Here is a 22,694-nt window from a genome sequence, read left to right as displayed (position 1 = left end):
AACTTCAAGTTACTGCCAACCTGTACCACGCACTTTCAACTGTGTGAAAGCCAGGGGCAAGAGGAAGGGTGTGCGTTCAATACATCAGAGAACACTTTCCTTTTACAGCGGTCATCAACATCTTATGAGAAAGAAGCTTCTATGAAATGACACGACAGTACGTATGGAACAGCCCCCAAATAGGCTACATGTCCACAATGTTGACTGCTGGAGTGTCTTCCTGCCATGAACAAGGGCAGTGTCTGAAGTTAAGTGGGAATAATGGCATGTTGTTAATTCCCCTCCCCATTTTAATGTGATTTTGAGAGAGAGAGAGAGAGAGAGAGAGAGAGAGAGAGAGAGAGAGAAGAAGAAGAAGAAGAAGAAGAAGGAGGAGGAGGAGGGAGGGAGAGACAGAGGGAGAGATAGCACAAGCAGGGGCAGGATAGAGAGAGAGAGGAGACAGAATCCCAAGCAGGCTCCATGCTGCCAGCGCAGAGTGTGATGCAGGGCTCGAACTCACGAACCAGGAGATCATAACCTGAGTCGAAATCAAGAGTTGGACGCTTAACTGACTGAGCCTACCAGGTGCCCCAGTTCCCATTTTGAAAATGATAGAATCAAGAGGGTTTCAATGGGGAACAGTGAAAAGGATAGCAGTGTGGCTTTGCTGAGTCTCTTCCACTTCACCACATCATCAGAGCGTCAAGGTCTTGTACCTCAGTGGCACCTCACAAAACCCAAGGTCCTTCTTCCTGGTTTCCCCCATTGGCTGTTTTGTTCATCAAGTGCCACTCCTGGGGTGTAGCATCTGATGACTGTTCTCTCTCCTTGGCTGTTGACTTGGACTCCAGGAAAGCACCAAGGTGTCAGGAACCTTGCCCCTCACTCGTTTGCTCAACTTAGTGGCCCAGTCACCCAGCAGAGGTTTTAGGCTCTGTGCTATGCCTACTGCCTACCCAGAATCTGGTCCTTCCCATTCTGGGCAAGATGGTGGCATAGGCCAAATCTGTCTTTGATGATACCAAGAGATCATTTAAAGAGGAAGAAGACACTGCCTGTTCATCGGAGCCCATTGTCACCAGTTGTTGGCTATTTGAAGCCAATGTTAAGGACCTCTGGAATGTTCCTTCTAAGTGTTTTTAAGCATAGGAATAAAAGTATTCTTGTTCTAACTCCATTTTCCCAACCCAGCCGAGGTCCACATCATAGTCTTGTTCTTTACCAATGTTCTTCCCATGAGCTCAGGCTGTTCCTCCCAATCCAGTGTGTGACTGTATCCAACTCTGCTTGTTTCTCACGCATAAGCCTTCCTGTGTCTTTGTTAGGTCATAAGCACCAATAGGTGGGGCTCAGGACATCCCTGTCTTGTGTAACCCCATCTTGTCTAGGCTCGGTGCATGTGCAGCTGAGTAAAGAACTAGCTGAGATGCTCAGTTTTGATGCTAGAGATGGACCCCACACAGGACTGAAACAGCTCATTTAGCTGCTGCTCTGATTCCAGAAACTAAGCCGTCACCTTATCGTTTCCTGGGCCCAATACAAAAAGCAGCACCTATAGACCTCATATTGAGGTCTGATTTCCAGGGAGCTCATGCACCTACTACCACTGCAAATAAAGCCTGTGGTCCTGGGTTAGGTCAGTCCTTGAAGCAGGTTATTGCTGTTGCTATTGTTTTTTTCTGTTTCTCTATCTTTGTTTTTGTTTCTGTGCTTACTTGATTCTATTTAGAGAAAAATCCAGCTCACCACTCAGAGGATTAGAACGTACCCACATTCATGGTAAAGTGACCAAGTCTATTCAGTGAAAAGCAATCAAGGAAAGTTTTTTTCAATCTCGTGTATACAAAACAACTGACCAGTTAACTGAATTGTTCCCTTTACAACTAACTCCTTTCTTACCTTTCTTTTCTTTCCAAAGATTATGCAAAGTTCTTGTGCCAGCTTTAAAGATAAGCAAATACCAGGTAGGTGACTCTGAATGGAGAAGGTACATCAATATTTCCCTTCAATTGTGGGAAGAATACAGAACCTGCTTAGATGGAGATATTCAGGTTGATCCGCACCAAACGTGAAGAAAAGAAAAGCTGCCCCCCCCCCCCCCACGTCTCCCAGCTCTGGGTAGCAGACAGAGCTGATCATCTGTAACAAGATCCTAGAATGTAAATTCCTGAACCAAAGGTTTCCAGCTTCTTCCATTCTAGCACTCTGACGGACAGAGTGTGTTCTCATGAAACCCACGGCTTTCCACAACAGGAGGCGTCTCCTGGAGTGATCAGAGCCCCGTCCCCTGCATCTGGCTGCGTCTCTGCTGTGCTTAACACCATGCTGGGCTCATCCAAGCCATTCCAGTAATGCTGTACGAAAGCACTTACTGTGTAGCTGATACTGCGTTGTGTCGTGTGTTTTGCAACTGTAGGGCCATACGAAATCAAATCAAGGGCCTGAAGTTCCCACCCGGGGCTAGAGAGCTGTGGTTTCACTGCATCATTGTATTTCTGTCTTTTCCTTTCTATCAATCCCACTTGGCTTGACTTTTAGTCCCATAGTCACGTTGTTGGACTCACATGCATGGCTGCCTTGAACCAAATAAGCCACTCCATGATGGCAAGGAAGCGTGGTTGACATCTCCACTGTGCTAAATCCCCTTTCATGTTCTGACTCCTTTAATAAAGCCGAAATGAAAATGTGCTAATCTGGGGGAAACTGGCAACTTGGAAATAATACACTAACGTACCCATACAACTCAATCCTGTGGATTCTGAACGCTCAATCACATTGTTTTAAATCTTAAGTGGCATGGTTGGTGGCTGCAGGCGTGCTAAAGAGGATTTCCATACCACTTCACTAATACTCTCATTTGATGGCAGATAGAGCGTGAAAGGTGGTTTTTTGATTATTAAATTCTTTGATCTCCATACTACTGCCCAGGTTTACTCAGAATGCCAGGCAGTGTGGTGAGATAAACTTCTAAATATTTGGTGTAATAGCACAGGGCCCTCTCAAAGGAATTGTTTAGCTACGGTTGTGCTATTGTAAGAAAGTGCTAAATTCTGGCATGTGTTGCTTTCAAAAATCTATGGGCACGGACTCCGATCGACACAGGTAGTCTGCACTAAACAGGTATAGGTACTCAAAAAGCGGAACACAAACAGCGTAGGTTTAATCTGTTCACAAACCTTTTGTTCTTAATGACCGGGAAAGGTGGTAATAGGGACAAAGCAAGAGAGAGTTTCGGGTTGAGTTGTAGCTCTGATGCAGACCGGGGGCGGGGGCAACAAATTTAATTTGGCTAGAACGCTGGTTTCTTTAAATGTAGAAATCCATTCTCCAAATAGATTCATTTCATGCCACGAATGAGGGAAAAAAAAAGACTCAGGAACTTGCACACCTCAACAGGAATAGGGTATGACTGGACTATAGTCAAATCCTATTTGTGGTACCTTGTCAGTGGGTGTTTTTTAATGTTCTGATATCGTTCTCCATCCACACTCTCACCTGCTTGGTGTAGTGGTCCGAGCTCAGCCTGTGGACCCAGATTGCCTGCGTTTGAATCCTAACTCAGCTGCTTATTGGTTGTGTGAGCCTGGACAAACACGGACGTTGGCTTCCCCAACTATCAAATCAAGATCCGACAGCAGTGACTGCACAGAAAACAGATTACCTTTACTATAGATGCTTGGGTCTGAAAAAAAACCCAAAAACCAAAACTGCTAAGGAAAATATTAGTTCTAATTTTTCATTCACAAGCCTCCTTTTATTTGGTGGCTGCACGTGGCTCACTCAGTGATGGACTCATTTCAAATCAGTCCTTTGTACTACGTTTTAGACTATAAAGCACCATAAAGGTGTTTGCTATCATTGGTGACTTAGCTAAGTTTTTGCATAACACACGCATTAAAACAAAACCCCTACTTACAGAAACCTACCATAGATGCACACCACATCACTACCCAGACAGGACCTACCCTCAGCCTTCAGAAACCACTTCAAAGAGCATTTCTATGACTTCAGCTCCCACAGTTAAATGACTGGCAATTTGGAGAGGTTTTCTCGTGCAGGTAGTGACCAGCAGGTGAGTGAGAATTACAAGTGAGAATACTGAAGAAGCGTACAGGTTGAAGACCATCTCCCCAAGGCCCTGGTTTGCTAGCTCACTAACAAACAGGCCACCTCTCTACTCCAGAGCCTTCAAAGGGTCTCCACTGTCATTTGGAACAAAGCCCCAACTATCTGTAATGGTGCTTTTCAAACTTCAGTGTACAGAAGAATCAAACGGATGCTTTTTTAAGAACACAGATTCCTGGACCCCAAATCCCCAAATTCTGAGTCTGTAGGTCCAGATTGGGACCCAAGATTCTGGATCTCCAGCAAGCTCCCACGCACTGCAATACTGCTAGTCTGGGGATCGTGTTTTGAGTAGTTCACGCTAGAACCTCCCCATCTGGTGGTGATCCAAATTTCAGTCTATCTCACTGCCTCCTACTTGACTTGATTTCACTTCATCTTGCAAGCAGTCCTTGGTCTTTGTCACTTCTGAACCATCTAGGCAACTCTGCTCCCAGGGCCTCCTCTCCACATTTCAAACACTTCCTATTCTCCTCCTCCTTGGCGACGTCCCTTCCAGTGAAGACAGCATTTACAGAACCCTTTCTCCAGTGAACTCATGGCAGTCCTCAAGCCTCCCAAGAGAATGAGTAATCATATCCTGTGCACTATAAACTTATACCATTGGCATATATTGTGAATGCATACAGGGTTATTTGCCTCAGTGCTATTTTTCTACCCTACTTCTTCAACGAGACTTTCTCAGGCCATGAGAGCAGGACTTACACCTTGTATGTAACAGCCAGTCAATAATAATGACTGATTAATTAGACTTATCAGTCCACGTATTTAATATAATTTTGGTTCTGCCCAGCTAAGACTGTCTGAATTATGAGGTAGGTGAGTACCACCAGACAATCCAAGTCAACACTTTTTTGTGGTCTTGGTTCCTCCAGTGGCTCCTGAGGTCTCTTTCTGAATCCTTTACTGGACCTAGCACAGAAGGGATGCTTATAAATTAGATGGTTCACCACTGATGAGGCTCACCCAAATAGATTACTTCTCTTCATCCTGGATACAGACTAGCTGAGGTTTACACATGTTCATGACCCTTCTTTTAAGAATTCCACAGGGGAGATCTATCCACCAATGATGTAAAGTGCAGGCAAACCATCGCAGTCTCTTAAGAACAATGAAAACAAAAGACTTTTCAATTGCCTTCTGACTAATTCCTTACTTAGTGAAATAATCAGTGAGCTGGTAAGGAAACCCTGCTTTAAACCACAGTATTATGTAAAAAATGTGCACTCTCTTGCAATACTGACCTACAAACAATCCAATGCCAGGAAACTCCAAATAAATGCCTGGAAAAGAGGTGCATTTCCAGATTCACATGAATTTTACTGTTCCTCTGCTCTGCGTCAAATTCTTGGTTTGCCACATCAGAGGAAAACTAAGTAACTATTCTGAAATAAACTGGCTTCCTAAGGATGGGCGGTCCTGCATCCGAGAGCCTTCAGGCCCTGCCCGGCTAAGTCTAAGTTTGGTACCTTCATTTCATAAATGTCAATCAATCTTTGGCAGATACTTTCTGAGCACCTGCTAAACACAAGGCAGCATGCCTCCAGGGTATAAACTGCTCATTCTCCATCTCTGTTCTCGGAGAACTCCAAGACATGCCATGCCACCTCTTGAGATTATCGTTGGTGTTTCATTATGTACCGTGTGGACTGGGCCTAAACCTGAACATGTGCTGAACAGACAGAAGAGATGCACAAGACTGCAAGAGGGCACAACATGCACTGCCTTAAACTGCCAGGTACCCCCCTCTGTCCCGCCTCCCAGGCACGGTCCAAGTCGCCTCTCAGAGGCCGCCTCAGGCTGTTCTTCAGTGCTCTAAACCACTGTTTAATATCTCTTTCCGTAAGGTGGACAAGGCCTCAGTATACAGTGCACTTCACCCATGTGGCATGTATCTAAACACAATGCTGTAATATCTCGAATGGGAATAAATTGAAAATTTATCTTTATAACGGAATGCATTGCTTGGCCAATGAATGGCCAATTCAAGTGCATGAAAACTGTGTAACTAACTGAAGAACACAAATCTTTAAGCACACTGAGAGCACCCATCTACTCTCTAGCAAATGTGCTAATTAAAATTACGCTTATCGTTTTATCATGGAAGGTTCCTAGGGAACCTCTACCTGGCAGCTAGGAGTTAGCAGTTCTAATTCCTTTCCACGCACAGAGGTAGTAGCACATCATCTTTCTGAACATATTCCACATAATTCAGATTTACCACCAATTCTAATTGTCCAAATTAGTTTTCTTTTGCTGTGTATCTCTGTTTGGATAAGATAAAATTCTGCCAACTTGGTTAAAACAGAAGCACTGACACAAGAATAATTAGCAGAAGCTCCCGACAAACCCGAGGCAGACTTCGCCCTAGAAACGAGCTTTTCTCCGCGCCATGAAGGCCTCGACCAAGTTCCCATGCACCTACAACCCAGGGTCGGCCAGTGACAACAGTTGCCTGTAGCTTAATAGTGCCACAAAAAACTTCTGCCCTGCTCTGATCATCCAAATGGAAAATTTATGAGAGACACAGACACATCAGTTCACAGACTATGCCCCGAGCACTAGAAATCACTTATTTTCACAGTTTACTCGAAGACAATGCACTGAGTAACACAAAGTTGTTAAATGAATATACGTCTAGGATTTCTAATTAGAGCAGGTGGTCTCTTGCCCTCTTTTCCCCAGACACTGGTTTAGCAAGAGGCAACCAACAGCTTTAGCCAACCCAACCTCTGATTATCTATTTCCATTTACAAATGTTTGGGAAAAGAAAGGAAGGGAAGGAAAGCAAGATCAAAATAAAGGCAGGTGACTCTGATTACTGCAACATTTCCTTTGGGGTGACTCTAGCCACGCCGACACCGAACAGGCATGCAGGCATAAACGGAGGGGAATCTACAAAACCCAGGAAAAGGAGTTTATCAACTCTTCCCCCTCACCCAATATTGTACAGGGCTATCTCATCTCCCCACAGACCCCCTGAAGCCCCTTACCACTTTCATGTCCTTCCTCTAGGTCCTGGCCTGCTACTCCTCTATTCTCTCAAGGGAAATGCCAAGGTTAAAATGGTGGCTGAGCTATCTGCAAGCAGCCCTTTGGAATGTCTGTGAAATAGTAATCTCCGGAGGGCTGCTGCTGGGTCTTTACAAATGTGTTGGGGCGGGGGAGAGGAGGGGAGCAATACCGTCTCAGAAGAGATAGTTATGACAGAGTCAGCAGCGGCATTCCATCAGCCCTGTGTGCATAAGGCAAGGGGGCCTGAGCTTCCAAGGAGACAATGCCATCAGCTAAAGCATGCGTCAACTGGCCCCTTCCACTTTCTCAACTTGTGTAAACACCTTCCTGGAATCAGCAGCATGACTCAAAGCATCTGTGATCATTTACAGCTGGGAAATATAGTAAAGATATTTCAGGGTAATTTTCCAATTGAAAAATATTTAAATGTTCTTTTTTGCTTATGTTTCTGACCTCTAGTCACACCAGACCTTGATCATTAAGACAAAGCAAAGACCTGTCAGAAGGATCTAATTCCAGAATAGGAAGGTAAAAGGGTGTCTGCTAAAATCTGAAAAGTAACGTTTCCACATTTAGTTACAACAGATCTTCTCTGAACTGTGGTCCCCACACCCACATGATCTTTGGCGATTCCAATGAGAAGAATACCCCATTTCCCCCAAATGACTATGTCCTTTCTCTCACTGTAAAGCTTAGCAATCAATGGACAGATAGTAACATGAATGGTCTTCTGGTAGAGTCAGAGAAAGACTTTCCAAGGAGTGACACTGGCATTCACTTGTTGGGAAAGAAACTATTTCGTGAGTAGGTTAGAAACTATGACAAACCCCAACCAAACACTGTTCCTCATGGAGACTTGGGGAGAGGTTGCTTAGATCACCCAAAGACACGATTCCTGACACTTGGATACTTGGTGGACAGCGTTATTTCAAGGTTCAGGTCTTGGACAGTCGCTTTTCCCTTTTCTCTTCCCTTAAGGGTAGGCCTTTAAGTTTAAATGAGCCAGGAATTACATCAACACCCCCACCCCCACTCCTTTACCTGTCTGAATAAAAGAAGCCTGGAGAATTATTACCCTATACTCTAGGATCCTAGCTCTGAGGTGTGGAAACAAGGAAAATATTTCAAAGGGTTAAGAATGTGCAAAGGTCAAAGAACTTAAGAGTATGGTCTTGTAAGTTAGAAAGTCAACACTTTCTCCTTCATACCCTGGCTAAAAGTAAAGAGCAACATCTGTAGAAGGCGTCAGCTCACTGTCAGGGACAACACCTAACCCCCCTTCCCCGCCCCCTCAATCACATGCAAAGGAACATAAATTCCCCGGGCCAGGACTTCCACAGGCAAAGAGAGACATGTGAGCATAAGGTAGCAAAATTCTGTAATACTAAGGAGCCCACAGAGAGAGCCCGAAAGAGCTAGAAAACATCAGTCGCTGTTGACTGTGCTTCCTGCGGTAGTTGGTCGTGCTCCCAGCGTTAGGCCGGTGAGGCGTTTTCCAAGTCCCAGTCCACACCGTCCCCCAACTTAGAGTATAGCCAACCTCAGAAAATGTTTCCTTGTACCTCCCCGGTTCTTCTATCTAATCTAGAAGAGAGATAGCTTTCAGTAAGACTTTGCTTCTAGTGCAGGCTGCTGATGATAATCTCAATCCCTTGAGCTATAGTTGAAGCATTTGTGGCCAAGATGTCCTTCCCATTATCATCCACTACCATTTTCTAAAGAAGCCTTCCATGCGGGGAAGTCTAATTGATTTTGGGCTGCCCAATTAGTCAGTATTAAGAAACACATCATTAATTGACGTTCATGTGAACTTCATTTATAGATATATTTAGATGACTTTTGGGTGTCAGAGGAGTAAGACTATTGTAATGGCAGTTAGCTGTCCTTCTGTGCAGCAAAAATTAGCAAATGAAGGATTTGAGGACTAAAACCTTATTATAGTCAACAACCCTTGGGGCTCAGAGGGGAAGGAGGGTTCTGTCAGGTCATTAGAAATGAATCCTCTGTCCTCTCCCTGGGTTATTTAACAATTTGCATCTTCAAGGAGTTTGATAGGAAAATGCAACTCCAATCTAGGCAGAAGAGGGGTCCAGGGGTCCCTAGTAAGAACTCCTGCAGCAGAAAGAATGGAGACGAGGCTTTCTCAGGAAAAAAAAAAAAAAAAAAAAGCTGCAAAAGAGTTCTCTCTCCTGGGAGCGTGCTAGGCTTTCATTTTCAAGTGCAGGGGAAAACAAACTTGGGCTGCTTCACACAGCCTCAAATAGCTTCAGCCCTTGTCAGGTGGGTTTTTGAGGGCCCAGACCACAGAGACTGTCTGGGAGTCTGTGCTCCAAAGTCCAGAACAATTCAGAAATTATTTCAGCTGTTCTCGTTTTAGAAGTAAAACAAAAACACCAAGTAGGAATAAACAAACACATGCTTCTATGTATCTATTTTTAAAAGAAAAGCACAGCTCTGCCCCTGACTTTTTGTCCGTGTTTTTTTTTTTTTTTTTCCCTGCGTAACTTCAGAATCTGGCTCATAAGAAAAAAAAGCGTCCTGCATTGCTGGACATGGGGGTAATTCCAAAATTTATTCTCCTAGAATATCACCAATTCACTCACTTAGCTGAGCCTAAAGCATTTTAGCTCTCCCGCCTGCTCTTCCTGGCCGTGGATCAATCAAACATAATAACCAGAGGCTATTTCATCAGTATCGCCTAGTTCAATAGCCACCCTCTCGGCCCTCCCTTCCAAGTACCGTCGCCCTCTAGCGGCACAAGCGGCTAACTGCAAGATGTTCAGCAACTGGCTTGAAGAGAAGAGAAAAAAAGATCAGCTTTTCCCCACTCCGCTTTCTGCTATGGTTTCCAAGAATACACTTAGCAAAATGAGAGACGTGCTTGAATATTTGTGTGCTGCGGTTGTAAATGTAGGAAAACCTACATTAATAAGCTGAGTTTTTATCCTTCACCTCCTAGTTAAAAGACGGGTAGTGAAGTGGGGAGAGGGAGGGGTGGATGCAAAATAAAGAAAACGGAAAATAAATAAAGATCGCTGAGAACCTCAGCCATCATTCTGTCCAACTCTCCTATTTACCCCTCAGTCCTCATGCTTTGTGTCCAGTCCCGGATTCTCAGGGATTGTTTTAGAATCACAGCGGGATTTTCTTGGCATGCTGGGCTTCTCATGGCTTCCTAAGGGGAACACTTTGCATGAAGAGGCTGACTAGATTGGGTAAGACACATCCGCCCAGGGAGTGCCCACAGGGATGACCTATCACCAGAACACACAGACTATGCACTGGGACAGATTTTGCCCCTGAAAGCCTAAAAGTTATCCCCAGCAAGAGGATAGGGGCCACGTCTATCTTACTCATTTCCACGTCACCAGCAGCTGACGCAGTGCTTTGTATCTGGGAAGAGAGCAAGAAACACAGTTTATGCATGAATGACAGCAACATGCTGAAAAGGCGCTCAGGAGAGCAAGCATGATACTACTCTCCGGGAGACTCTGGACTACCAGTCCTGATTTCCCCCCATCAACGAAAAGAGGGGATTTAAAATTATACTCCAGGAATCCCAGGTACCAAGGAGGAACTTTGGGGGCCAGCCACCAGAAAGCCAAGTCCCCTTTTATAATTTTATACACTGAGCTGCTCTGCAGGTTTTGTTTTAAGGAAGGGTTCCATTACTATAAACAGCCTGGAACCACCTGCTGTAGGGCATTGGTCTCCGCAGAATAACAATGAATCCAAGAGAATTGCTTCTCCGAACTAGAGAGCACAATGCTAAATCAATTCTAAAAAAAAAAAAAAAAAAAAAATTAGAAGGAATTGGACACAATTAAAGGAAAAAATGAGATCTGGCGCTAACATTGACAGGACTAGACAGAGTTCTTTGGGTGACTGGGATGGACACACAGACTGAGATGCCTTCAGCGTGAGCAGGGCTGAGTATCCTACAAGCATATAGAACACTCCAGAGCCCTGCTCCCAGTGGCCCATTGCAACCCAGCGGCGCTGGAAGAAAGGCCTGCTTCGTAAAGCTACCGTGAGCGGTCACCACCTGGTGTGCATGTGGGCTCCCCGGGTCGGTGGGGGGTGGGGAGAGGGCGGTAGAGCTCTGAGACTTAATGCTCCAAGGCCTTGCCCACACAAGTCTCACTCACAACAGGTATCCTGAAACCTCGGACAGGGTCTCCTTTCCACGTCCAGGCAGTGCTCATGGAAGGGCTGTCTGACCTTACGTGTGGTGGTTATACATGAACTGCTTTCGCAGTCATCCACGTTGTTAACTTCGGCTCTGGGGGCTGAAAACACATTCCCAAGTTGAAATGGTATGTTCTATAGAGAACAGATACGGCAAAACTACTCTTCTCGCGGCATTTAATAGTGTACAGCTCAAAGCCAACAACATGCTCTGTTGTTCTTTAATAACGTACAGGATAATTCACGTTTGGTTAATCCTATGCCTGGTATTTTCTTTAGTCCTTTAAAGGTCTGTTTGGGGGCGCCTGGGTGGCGCAGTCGGTTAAGCGTCCGACTTCAGCCAGGTCACGATCTCGCGGTCCGTGAGTTGGAGCCCCACGTCGGGCTCTGGGCTGATGGCTCAGAGCCTGGAGCCTGTTTCCAATTCTGTGTCTCCCTCTCTCTCTGCCCCTCCCCTGTTCATGCTTTGTCTCTCTCTGTCAAAAATAAATAAACGTTGAAAAAAAAATTAAAAAAAGAAAAAAGAAAAAAAAAAGGTCTGTTTGGTTTTCATTCTTATCATACATGTAATGGTGCACTCACATGACCTTGAGCATAGAGCAGTAAGGACATGTCAAATTAGCAAGGAGAAACGCTCTGGTTGGCTAATCTTTAAAATGTTCAAACATCCCTTGAATTCCAGTTCATTTGAAAATGAATTCAGATACTTGTCTTCAGTAAGCACATGACAAGTAGCGAGCAGATGGCCCAAGCCAGACGCTGGGTCCAGAGAATGTGAACACGCACAAGGGTGGTAGGGAATGCCCACAGTGGAGTGCCTCTCACATCTGCTTGGAAACATTAACAAAACCACTAATCCCTGCAAAAGCAAGATGAATCCCAGTGGTCTTGAAGATGAACTGTTCTGAGTCAGACCACTCTGTACAGACTCACCGATCACTTACAACTGCACTGGTTACCTAAGGATCTGAGTGACAACGAGTGCCCTGGTTGATGCAACGATCTATGTGCTGTGGCCACTGTCCCCGAGGAGTCGAAGAAGAGAACTTCACTGGCCAAAAGAAACAATTAATGTGCAGGCAAACAGGCATTCATAATATTTTACTTCACTTAAAAGTGACATTTTTAAGTAACAGAATCAAGAACCATTCAATGAGATGGAACCCATGGCATTTGGTGAACCTTTTGGAACGTCCAGAAAACCGGAAGTCCCTGGGTCTGTCCTGCTTGGGTGAGAGCGCAGCCCTCCTCTCACCAGGTGGTATATGCGGACCAGGTCCTGAGTGAACATCTTGATCGCAACTTCTGATCGAAAAAGACTCTCCTCTTTCCTTCCGCACTGTCCGTTCCCTCTAAGCCAAGTCTGTGGGATTTCAAATTCAGACCCTTTGACTAACTTCTTCAGCTGAAGTCTGGTTTGACCAAATAAACATTTAGCATCCTAAACAATGAGCCAGTTCCTTTGGAAACATTTCATCCCATCCCCACACAATGGGCATCTGGATCCCAGCCAGTCCAATTCCGGCTTTCCAGGGGCTGGGTGGACAGCATGGCCAGCTGACTTCCTCGTGTCCTGACCTGCCACAGGCCACCTAGGCCAGGATATTTGTGTCCTGTCAGGACAGAAAGCTTTAGTCCTTGATCCTGGTAGGCCCTGCGGGTCCTCCCTCTGGCCTTGTCTAGCATCTGTGTGAGCTGTAGCAGGCCGTTTTCTCTCACGGGAATTGAACTAGCCAGTCGCTAAGGTTCCTTCCAGCTCAAACTGCAAAGTACTGAGAAGGGCATGAATTCATCCATTATTTTGCTCCTCTTGCAAACCAAAAAGTGAGGGCAAAGGGGGTCGAGGAGAGGAAAGTGGGTTAAAAGTAACTCTTGAGGTCTGAACCTAACCTTCTCATTTCAGGTCAATTGGCTGGTGGGAGGCCTTTGCCTCTTCTGTGTTTCAGCCAGTGTAAGAAAAGTCCCTGTGAATAATCCTGACAGAGATCTTTTTATATTCTCATCTTTTCACAAGTGGTTCCTCTTCTCATCCTCCCAACAGCTTGGCCAGGAAGCCAGGGAAGCTATATCCAAATCCCCGTTTTTGTGGAGGAACAAATTGAACTTCTGAATGCTTGAGTAAAAAAACCAAACCCAAACAAAACAGAACAAAAATGCAAAGTCACAGAGCTGAGTCATTCAGCAATTTGAAAAGAGAATCTTTCTTGCCTTATCCTATGTCTCGCCCTCTTTCCAGCACTTTACCCCAATAACTTTATCAACTGTGTGTTAGAGTTCTACGTCAGGTGAGACTGGGTGGGAAGAAGGTTGCGTGTTTTCCAGATTGCTGCAAATCCCTCATTCCATGTGTCCCTTGAAACTGGGTGGGTTTCTGTGGAAGAACTGATGCAACGCGACTCCTGAGGTTAATCACAGATGGCACTGAAGGCTCCCCATTGTTCGCTGGAATGTTCTCTCTTGAAATCTTCAGCCACCACACCTGCCCTGGGGCCACCATGTTGTAGGGAAGCTCAAGTCAACCCATGCGGTGAGAACACAGGGACAGGCTTGGAGACCCCATTAGGAGGGAGGGATGCCAGCCAGTCCCCAGCTGCTTCAGCCCCCTGCCCCCTGTTTCAACCACCCTCTGACTGCCCTCAGCCAGAACCAACCAGCTGGGCCCTCCAAGCTGAGGTGACCTCTATTGCAGCAAAAGTAACCAAAACAGGGCCAAAGTCACATCTTTCTATCAGGGAGGAAATGCCTTCGTCTCTTTCATATGTTCGGGGTTTCTCATTAGCATCAGAGCCATGAATTCCACCACTAAAATAAAAGGTTTGAGAGCTATCTTTAGGAAAGAGAAAAGGTAATTTCAGCCCTGCTGCTACCCACAGGAAGGATGGTGTCAGGAGGACAAAATCGAACTCCAGGCTTGTCTGGTTTCCAATATTCATTTTTATACAAAGAGACAGTTACTCGTAACACACAGTAAAAGCTCTTAATGAATAGTGATTTGGGAGGAAATAATCTAGGGGCACCTGGGTGGCTCAGCCGGTTAAGTGTCCGACTTCGGCTCAGGTCATGATCTCATGGTTCACAAGTTCGAGCCCCACGTCGGGCTCTGTGCTGACAGCTCAGTCTTGGGATTCTGTGTCTGCCCCTCCCTCTCTGTCCCTCCCCCACTCGTGCTCTGTCCCTCTCAAAAATAAACATTAAAAAAAGAAGAAATAATGTAAAATCTAGAAACACCTAAATGCACTAGTTGCCACCAATTTCTGTCTTAATCACTACAACACCTTTTGAGAAAGGAAAGGAAAGAGGATCTGGGGACAACAGCATATGCTCCTTCCAGGTAACACCTACGAAATGAACAGCTTTATCAGGAAGCCTTGTGCTGACACATGAATCCCATCTGAAAGTGACTGTGGGCTCAGCTCACAAGTGGGCTTGGTCAGACACATCAGGGGTTTCAGAGTCCAGCTCTGGCGTCTGCCTTTTGGGACAGTTCTTTGCAGGCAGAGTGTACCCAGAAGAGCGAGATCCGAAAGGAAGGGTCTGTAAGCCACGAGAGGTGGTGGGGAGGCGGGTGAAGCAGCAAAGGTGCTGACACGAAGAAGAGGAAGCTAGACTGGAGTGACCAAATATGGTAACAGTGAGCAGCCCCGGGCGCCTAATGATGCACTCCTCCCAAGAGCTTGTTTGCATTTTACAGATGAGGAAACTAAGGCCCAAGGTTACAGAGTGTGTTTGTCACAGAGCTGGGCTTCAAACCCAGGAAACAGGACTCCCTGAGCACGGTTCCAGAGGCAGAACCGGGGCTGAGGATGGAACTGACAAGGCCAACGCCACCTGGGGCTCAGAAAGGAGGAGAACGTTCTATCTAGAAGGGCTATCAAATAATAGTCACTATAGGGAGCTTCCCAGGGCAGAAAATGCATAAGAGGAAGCTGTGTAATGAGCTTTTGGTGAATATGGGTGAAACTGCAGAGATGCTGAGTTTGGATAGGAGTTGCCCTGAGGATCGAAGATTTTTCGTTCTCCTGTCATTCTTCTCTAACTTACCTTACCTTATGTATGTGGGACGTGTGCTCGCAGTGAACAGGATGGGTGTCAGTGTCTGAGGCAGCAGAAACACACCAGTGAATTGATGGGCAACTTACGTCATGGCCTTGAATAATTGCTTACAGGGTCTGTCCCTGCACTTCCTCAGTTATATGCAAGTGATAGGAGGCCGTACTGGGCCTGGTGAGGAGTCACCGTCCTGTAGCCATGCTGCACGAATTTGTACCCCAGCTCTGCACCTTCTTAGCTGTGGGTCACGAAACCATATTTGCCTCAATATCCTCATCTGTAAAATGGGCGTAAGAACAGTACCCACCCCCTTGGGCTGGTTTGAGAATCCAGCGAGCTTGTATTCTGTAAAGAGCTGGGAGCAGAGGCTGGCACTAGGCAGGCATGGAGTGAAGATGATGGCAATTCTGCTCCTATCTCACCAGAAGGCTGTAGTGTTGGGAGGGGGGAGAGGGGGGAACAAAACAAAACAACAACAACTACATACAGGAAATAACAAAAAGAATTTGAAATAAGTAGCTATTTTATATTAAAAAGTTAAGTTCCCTTATAACATAATAAGGTCCTTATTAGGTCCGAATTTCTTGGTCTGCAGATGACCCGTGGGGTCCAAACAGTGAAAGGTTCCTGCTTTCAGAGCTGGGCTTCTCACCATGTCTCTAATCTGTTTTTCTCTCCCATCCAGTAATTTCTGCAGAATCACTGAAGGTCCTGCTTGTATCTCTTGGGACACTGCCCCAGGCCTTTGACATTCTCATTCTGGTGACTTCACAGGAAGCTGTAGGTAGGACAAGGTCTCACATTTAGGCTTATAATTTGCTTTAAGTGGATTTTAGCCAATGGTGTGGGAGAAGGTTCTACATGTCCTGGCACCATTTGCTGAAAAGATGATCCTTCCCGCAACTGAGTGGCCTTGTCCCTCTTGTCAATGATCCATCCATTCACCATAAATGTGAGAGTTGATTTCTGGAATCTTTGTTCCACTGATCTGTAGGTCTACCCTTATGCAGGCGCCACACTGTTTTGATTACTGTAGCTTTACAGAAAGTTTTGAAATGAAGAAGTGTGCCTCTTCCAACTTTGTTCTTCTTTCCCAAGATTCCTTTGGCTATTCCAAGCCCTTTGAATTTCCACATGAACTTAAACTTTAGATTGCCGCTGTTTGCAAAGAAGCCTGCTGGGGCTTTGATAGGAATTGCATCGAATATGCAGACCAACTTTGGAAGAAATTCCATTTCAATAATATTGTTTCCTAATCTATCAATATGGACTGTTTTTTCACTTATTTAGATCCTCCTTAATTTCTCTCAGTACTTTGTACTAAATTTTTTTTTTCAACGTTTATTTATTTTTGGGACAGAAGAGACAGAGCATGAACGGGCGAGGGGCAGAGAGAGAGGGAGACACAGAATCGGAAACAGGCTCCAGGCTCTGAGCCATCAGCCCAGAGCCCGACGCGGGGCTCGAACTCACGGACCGTGAGATCGTGACCTGGCTGAAGTCGGACGCTTAACCGACTGTGCCACCCAGGCGCCCCCTAAATTTTTTTTAATGTGTATTTGTTTTTGAGGGGCAGAGAGAGAGAGGGAGACACAGAATCCAAAGCAGGCTCCAGGCTCTAAGCTGTCAGCACAGAGCCTGATGCAGGGCTCAAACCCACAAACTGAGATCAAAACCTGAGCCAAAGTCGGACGCTTAACCAACCGAACCACCCAGGTGCCTCCAGTACTTTGTATTTTTTAGTATAGAAATCTTCAGCTTCTTTTATTAAGTTTATTCTTGAGCACTTAATGCTTTCAGATGCCGTTGTAAATGGAGCTGTTTTCTTACTTCATTTTCGGGTCGCTCCTTGCTAGTAGATAGAAATGCAACTGATTTTTGTAGGTCCATGCCCTTGCCCTTCCTCTGCTCTTTTATTAGTTCTAGTAAGTTCTTTATGTGTGTGTGCATTTGTTAATATTTTCTACATATGGGATCATACATGGTGACTTCTGAAAGAGGCTCAACCCTTAAATACACTCAACTACTAGAGGGATGAGGGATCATGTCCAAAGTGACACAACCATCGATTATTCAGCTTTTCTCCTCTCTCTCCATGCACCCCAGAAATCATCCCTATTTGCTTCTCACTTGACTTCAGTGAAGCCTTAAAAAAGAAATAAATAATACATGCAAGTGGTAAAGCACCGGACAGATAGAACAGTCCCTAAAAATACTATGCCGGGGCACCTGGTTGGCTCATTGGGTTGAGTGTCCAACTCTTGATTTTGGCTCAGGTCATGATCCCAGGGTCTTAGGATTGCGGCCCGTATCAGGCTCTATATGGGAGCGTGGAGCCTGTCTGGGATATTCTCTCTCTCTCTCTCTCTCTCTGTCCCTCCCCTGCTCATACACATGTGTATGTGTGTGTGTGTGTGTGCGCGCGTGGGCACACGTGAATGCTCTCTAAAAAAAAGAAAAAAGAAATGAAATGCAGCATGACTTCAAAGTGGGTACCAGATCCAGGAAATAGCTTCCAGCTTCCCCTAAAGGAGATCAGAGACACGTTAAAGTCTGCATCTGGTAAGAAAATAGCAAGGGTACTGCCTCATGCTCAGGGGTTCAACCACGCCACAGGCTGCATGACTGAGCCTCAGCTTCCTCATCTGTAGAAGATAAACACACCTGCCCTGTTCACAACTTCCCAACCTTCACCACCAAGTCTCAGAGACAAAGTGACAGCCTGTATATGGTACACAGAGATGTCTGGACAACCCCTTGCCACTGGGAACCACCAGCCCGAGGACCCGCTACTCTAGGCTGCCCCAGGGCTGGCCTCGTTTTTGACAGAAGCAGTCACGTTACAGCATGCCCACAACGCCCTGGTGGTACCCTGCCTGGAAAGCTCACATCCGAGCACCAAATGACACCAGCCGGAGGTATTTTGAGAACTGCTGTTGCAAAGAGAATTTGTGTTCAGCACCCAACCTGACACGACACACAGATCGCCACCCCCCTTCCTCTCCCACTCCGCACAGAATGAAGGTGCAGGGAGAAGAGAAGAGGATCATGAGGAATCGTGGCCTTTACGGTACGCCTCAGATGATGACCCAGGAGGTGCTTCTGCCCATGGGGGACCTCGTGAAAAATCACCATTTTGGTTTTTATATGTTTTGCTTTCATTTTCCTGGCAAAGAGTGAGGCTTGGATTAAAAAAAACAAAATGGAAGAAGGCACATCCCAAATGTACTCGCCCGCCCACAAATGACTCCCAGGACATGGCTGAAAAAAAAAAAAAAATCAGAGATCTACCAAGTCATGTTCTTTCTAAGCCATGGTAGCAGTGTCCTGAAATTGCCCCTGGTACCCTCTGGAACATCACCAAGAGGCCAGTGCCGGGGGCGGGGGAGGGAAAAACCAACACCCAAGGTGGTTCCTTCCCAACCCCCAAGGTCACACCTAGCATTTTATAATCTATTTGGCTCATAAGGGAGGGGCTGGGAGAGAGAGGAGGCAGGGAAGGCTGGAAAGGAAACCAAAAGACCAGAAATAATGCTTTCTCTCCACTGCAACCCACAGGGATGAAAGCCATTAAGCTTGGAGTGATTACAGAAATGAGACTCCTTCTAGGGAGCAGGACCCAGAGCCTAGGTGTGCCCCAGGGCAGGCACATAGGGACGCCCAGTGAGCAGCACTCAGACAGCTTCTCACGGCTTGGGGATTAGAAGGAAGACTGTTGACATGAATTGCAGAAACTCAACAATCACACAATTGCTCATAAGAAATTACCAGGGTTAAACAAAACTAAAAGGCAACCAACGGAATGGGAAAAGATATTTGCAAATGACATATCGGACAAAGGGCTAGTATCCAGAATCTATAAAGAGCTCACCAAACTCCACACCCAAAAAACAAATAACCCAGTGAAGAAATGGGCAGAAAACATGAATAGACACTTCTCTAAAGAAGACATCTGGATGGCCAACAGGCACATGAAAAGATGCTCAACGTCGCTCCTTATCAGGGAAATACAAATCAAAACCACACTCAGATGTCACCTCACGCCAGTCAGAGTGGCCAAAATGAACAAATCAGGAGACTATAGATGCTGGCGAGGATGTGGAGAAACGGGAACCCTCTTGCACTGTTGGTGGGAATGCAAACTGGTGCAGCCACTCTGGAAAACAGTGTGGAGGTTCCTCAGAAAATTAAAAATAGACCTACCCTATGACCCAGCAATAGCACTGCTAGGAATTTACCCAAGGGATACAGGAGTACTGATGCATAGGGGCACTTGTACCCCAATGTTTATAGCAGCACTCTCAACAATAGCCAAATTATGGAAAGAGCCTAAATGTCCATCAATTGATGAATGGATAAAGAAATTGTGGTTTATATACACAATGGAGTACTACATGGCAATGAGAAAGAACAAAATATGGTCCTTTGTAGCAACATGGATGGAACTGGAGAGTGTGATGCTAAGTGAAATAAGCCATACAGAGAAAGACAGATACCATATGTTTTCACTCTTATGTGGATCCTGAGAAACTTAACAGAAACCCATGGGGGAGGGGAAGGAAAAAAAAAAAAAAGAGGTTAGAGTGGGAGAGAGCCAAAGCATAAGAGACTCTTAAAAACTGAGAACAAACTGTGGGTGATGGGTATTGAGGAGGGCACCTTTTGGGATGAGCACTGGGTGTTGTATGGAAACCAATTTGACAATAAATTTCATATATTGAAAATATAAATAAATAAATAAATATTAAAAAAAAAAAAAAAGAAATGATCAGGGTTAGAGTCTTGGTGGTGGTGCTTGTAAAGCTTTCCTGCTTTGGCCCTTTTCTTGTGAAAGGTAAACATGACTTAAGGGAAGTGACTTTATAGATGTGGGCCATGAGCTCGCCTAAGCCACCCTGTGAACAGGGCAGCTGAGTGAACAGCAGAAGGCCAATGTAGGAAATGCCAACCCCCCAAGGCCACAGGGCTTAAAGTTTCCCACTGGTCCAGAGGCCTGGTTTTCCCCTACAGCCTTCACTGGCTGTGACAATGGCATTTGAGGCTGGCACTGTGCTGAAGGGCCCGGTCTTTGCCCCAGGGGCCTTATAGTTATGAAGGGGAAACGCATATCACAAGAAATTAATCGCAGAACATGAAATAGTGTGTCCTCAAGACCTAAGTGGAGGTAAAGCAGGAGGAATTGGACAGAGGGAAACCAACGAGGGAGATTAAGATAGGTCACCTAGAACAGATGGGACTTCGGACTCAGTAGAAAAGTGGAGGTTAGGTCCCTCAACCCTTGGTGACCCAGATGGAATCAAGTGAGAAGACTTTCCCACAGCTCTCAGGAAACCAGAAGGGATTTCCTGCAACAGGTATATAACCTACAGATGCTTCTCTCTTGCCAGAGTGCTCCTCAGGAACAGTTCAGGCTTAAACCAGCATGGCTCCTCAAGGCCCAGACTCTGGTCTGGGCTCATAGTTCATTGCAAAATGTGTGTGTAAAGGGCTCTGCACCATCTGGTACATGATTTCCCATCTCACCCTATCTCAGACCACTTTAAGTCAACAGAGGCTTAATGGACCTGTAGGCCTCAGTGAGGCCTGGCTACAGGCATCATCAGGACTGGAAAGAAGCCTGGATGGCACTAATCCAAGGGCAGGGGCTTCCATCACACTCTGAGCCCATTCTGCAACTAGTCACTGCTTGGGAAGCTTCTAGACAGAAACCCTGAGGCCCCTGGAGACACTAAAAAGGGCCGGGGACCAGATAAGGAGAAGACACCAGGAAGGATGGGCCTGGACCGGCATTCCTGCCCCAAGCTCAGTCCAGAAGGGGAAAGAAGGGCCTGTGTCTTCTCCTTGACCTTCTCACTCTGTCAAGGTCAAGTCATCTCTATCAGAGGACCCCAAAGAAGGTCTTTGGGACTCTAGACTGCAAGGAAGAACCAACTAACCTGTTTTTAGAACTTCACTGAGTTCCTCCCATACAGGTGAGAGACCAGGCTTCACTGGAGAGCCATATAACACAGGCCCAACGATTACACTGTGTGATTTGTGTCATGTGGACGTGTGAAAGAGGAGAGTGCATTCTCTCTGGGAAGGAGAAGGAAGAAGGCAGGAGTCACTTGGAGATGGGTCTTGCAGGATGAGTACCATTCCCCCAGTTGGAGAAGGCTCTGAGTGCCCTGACCAGGCCCCTTTTGCATTCAAAGCCCAGTGCATTTCCTACCCAAAGGAAAGGCTCACCTCTCAGATGCTGGTTTCCTTCACCACCACCAAAACCCCCATGCAGAGCAGATCGCTTCCAGCTATCACCTGCCTCTTCCTGGAGAAAGGCCAAATGTTAGGGAAGAATAGGGTTGAGGACCACTGGGCAGATCCCTACCCTGGGTGAACCAGCTCCTGCCCCTGCCCTCTGTGCGGACACTGAGGCCCTTGCTCAGAAAGCCATCTGTTTGGTGGGAGGCGCTGGCAAGTCACTGACTGCAGTGAACACCATGTGGGCCCTGGCTAGAGGTGAGGAATCCTTGGAAGTGGGAAGCTGATGGCGGAATACAAAATACAGAAAGAACACACAGGAAGACTTTTCCATTTTACTAACACCCCCAGGGCTCTACAAAATGCTGTTTAAGCCTGAGGACAATGAATGAATGAAGCAGGTAAGGACTGTTGTCCCCATTTCACAGATGGAGAAAATGAGACTCAAAGGAATCACCATCCAGCAGCCCTGACTACAGCTAGTCAGAAACAGAACAGAAAATAGAACCTAATTGTCCTGGTTTCCCCCATGTGCCCCTGAGCAAGGTGCCAAACCTTACTGCGGTGGGCAGGTGCGTCCATCTGTGGAGTTCCTGCCCACGGTGCAGAAGGAGTTCAATTAAGACACTGATTTTATGACTGTTGATAATAGTTAACACATACGTTGGCCTTCCAATGTTCAAAGCACTTTTTTTTTCATTTAATGAGCTACCCAGCTGGTCTTGGTGAAACTGAGAGAGAACATTTCAAAATCAAGTTCAATTTTCCAGGATTTGCTTGGCACTTGACAGCAAACTTTCTGTATGCAGGTCAGAGGTCAGCAATCAAAGTGGAAATGCTTTGATGGGATTTTTTTAGGCCAAGATATCTTCTCTCTTGAAAAATTTTTTCCCAAGTTTTGTTTTTGAGTCATTTACCATGCTCACTCAAAAATAAATGAGTTAATGATAAGTAAATAAGAGAGGGGAGAAAGGGGACCACTTTGATTTAAAGCCTTGAATGAGTGAAACAACCAACATTGTCAAGTTGGACCCAGTCCACTTGAGTGTTCTGAAATGTATAGCTTCTCAAACATTGAGCATCTAAAATGTGCT

At 45.8% G+C, this 22,694-nt stretch overlaps 1 protein-coding gene and 1 long non-coding RNA gene across 6 annotated transcripts in view; one reads left to right on the top strand and one right to left on the bottom strand.

Annotated features, from left to right (window-relative positions):
- The window catches only part of PRKCE (protein kinase C epsilon), a 502,312-nt gene that overhangs the window by 94,218 nt on the left and 385,400 nt on the right, over positions 1-22,694 (bottom strand). The gene's annotated exons all lie outside the window — the stretch shown is intronic.
- LOC111559813 lies at positions 1,316-2,449 on the top strand. Its single transcript, XR_002741122.2, has 2 exons — positions 1,316-1,618; positions 1,901-2,449. It is a non-coding gene; the product is annotated as an uncharacterized LOC111559813 (long non-coding RNA).

Source organism: Felis catus, chromosome A3, assembly GCF_018350175.1.
Source record: "Felis catus isolate Fca126 chromosome A3, F.catus_Fca126_mat1.0, whole genome shotgun sequence".
NCBI lineage: Eukaryota > Metazoa > Chordata > Mammalia > Carnivora > Felidae > Felis > Felis catus.
The sequence above is the reverse complement of the archived record's forward strand: the minus strand, read 5'-3'. Positions and strand labels throughout refer to the sequence as shown.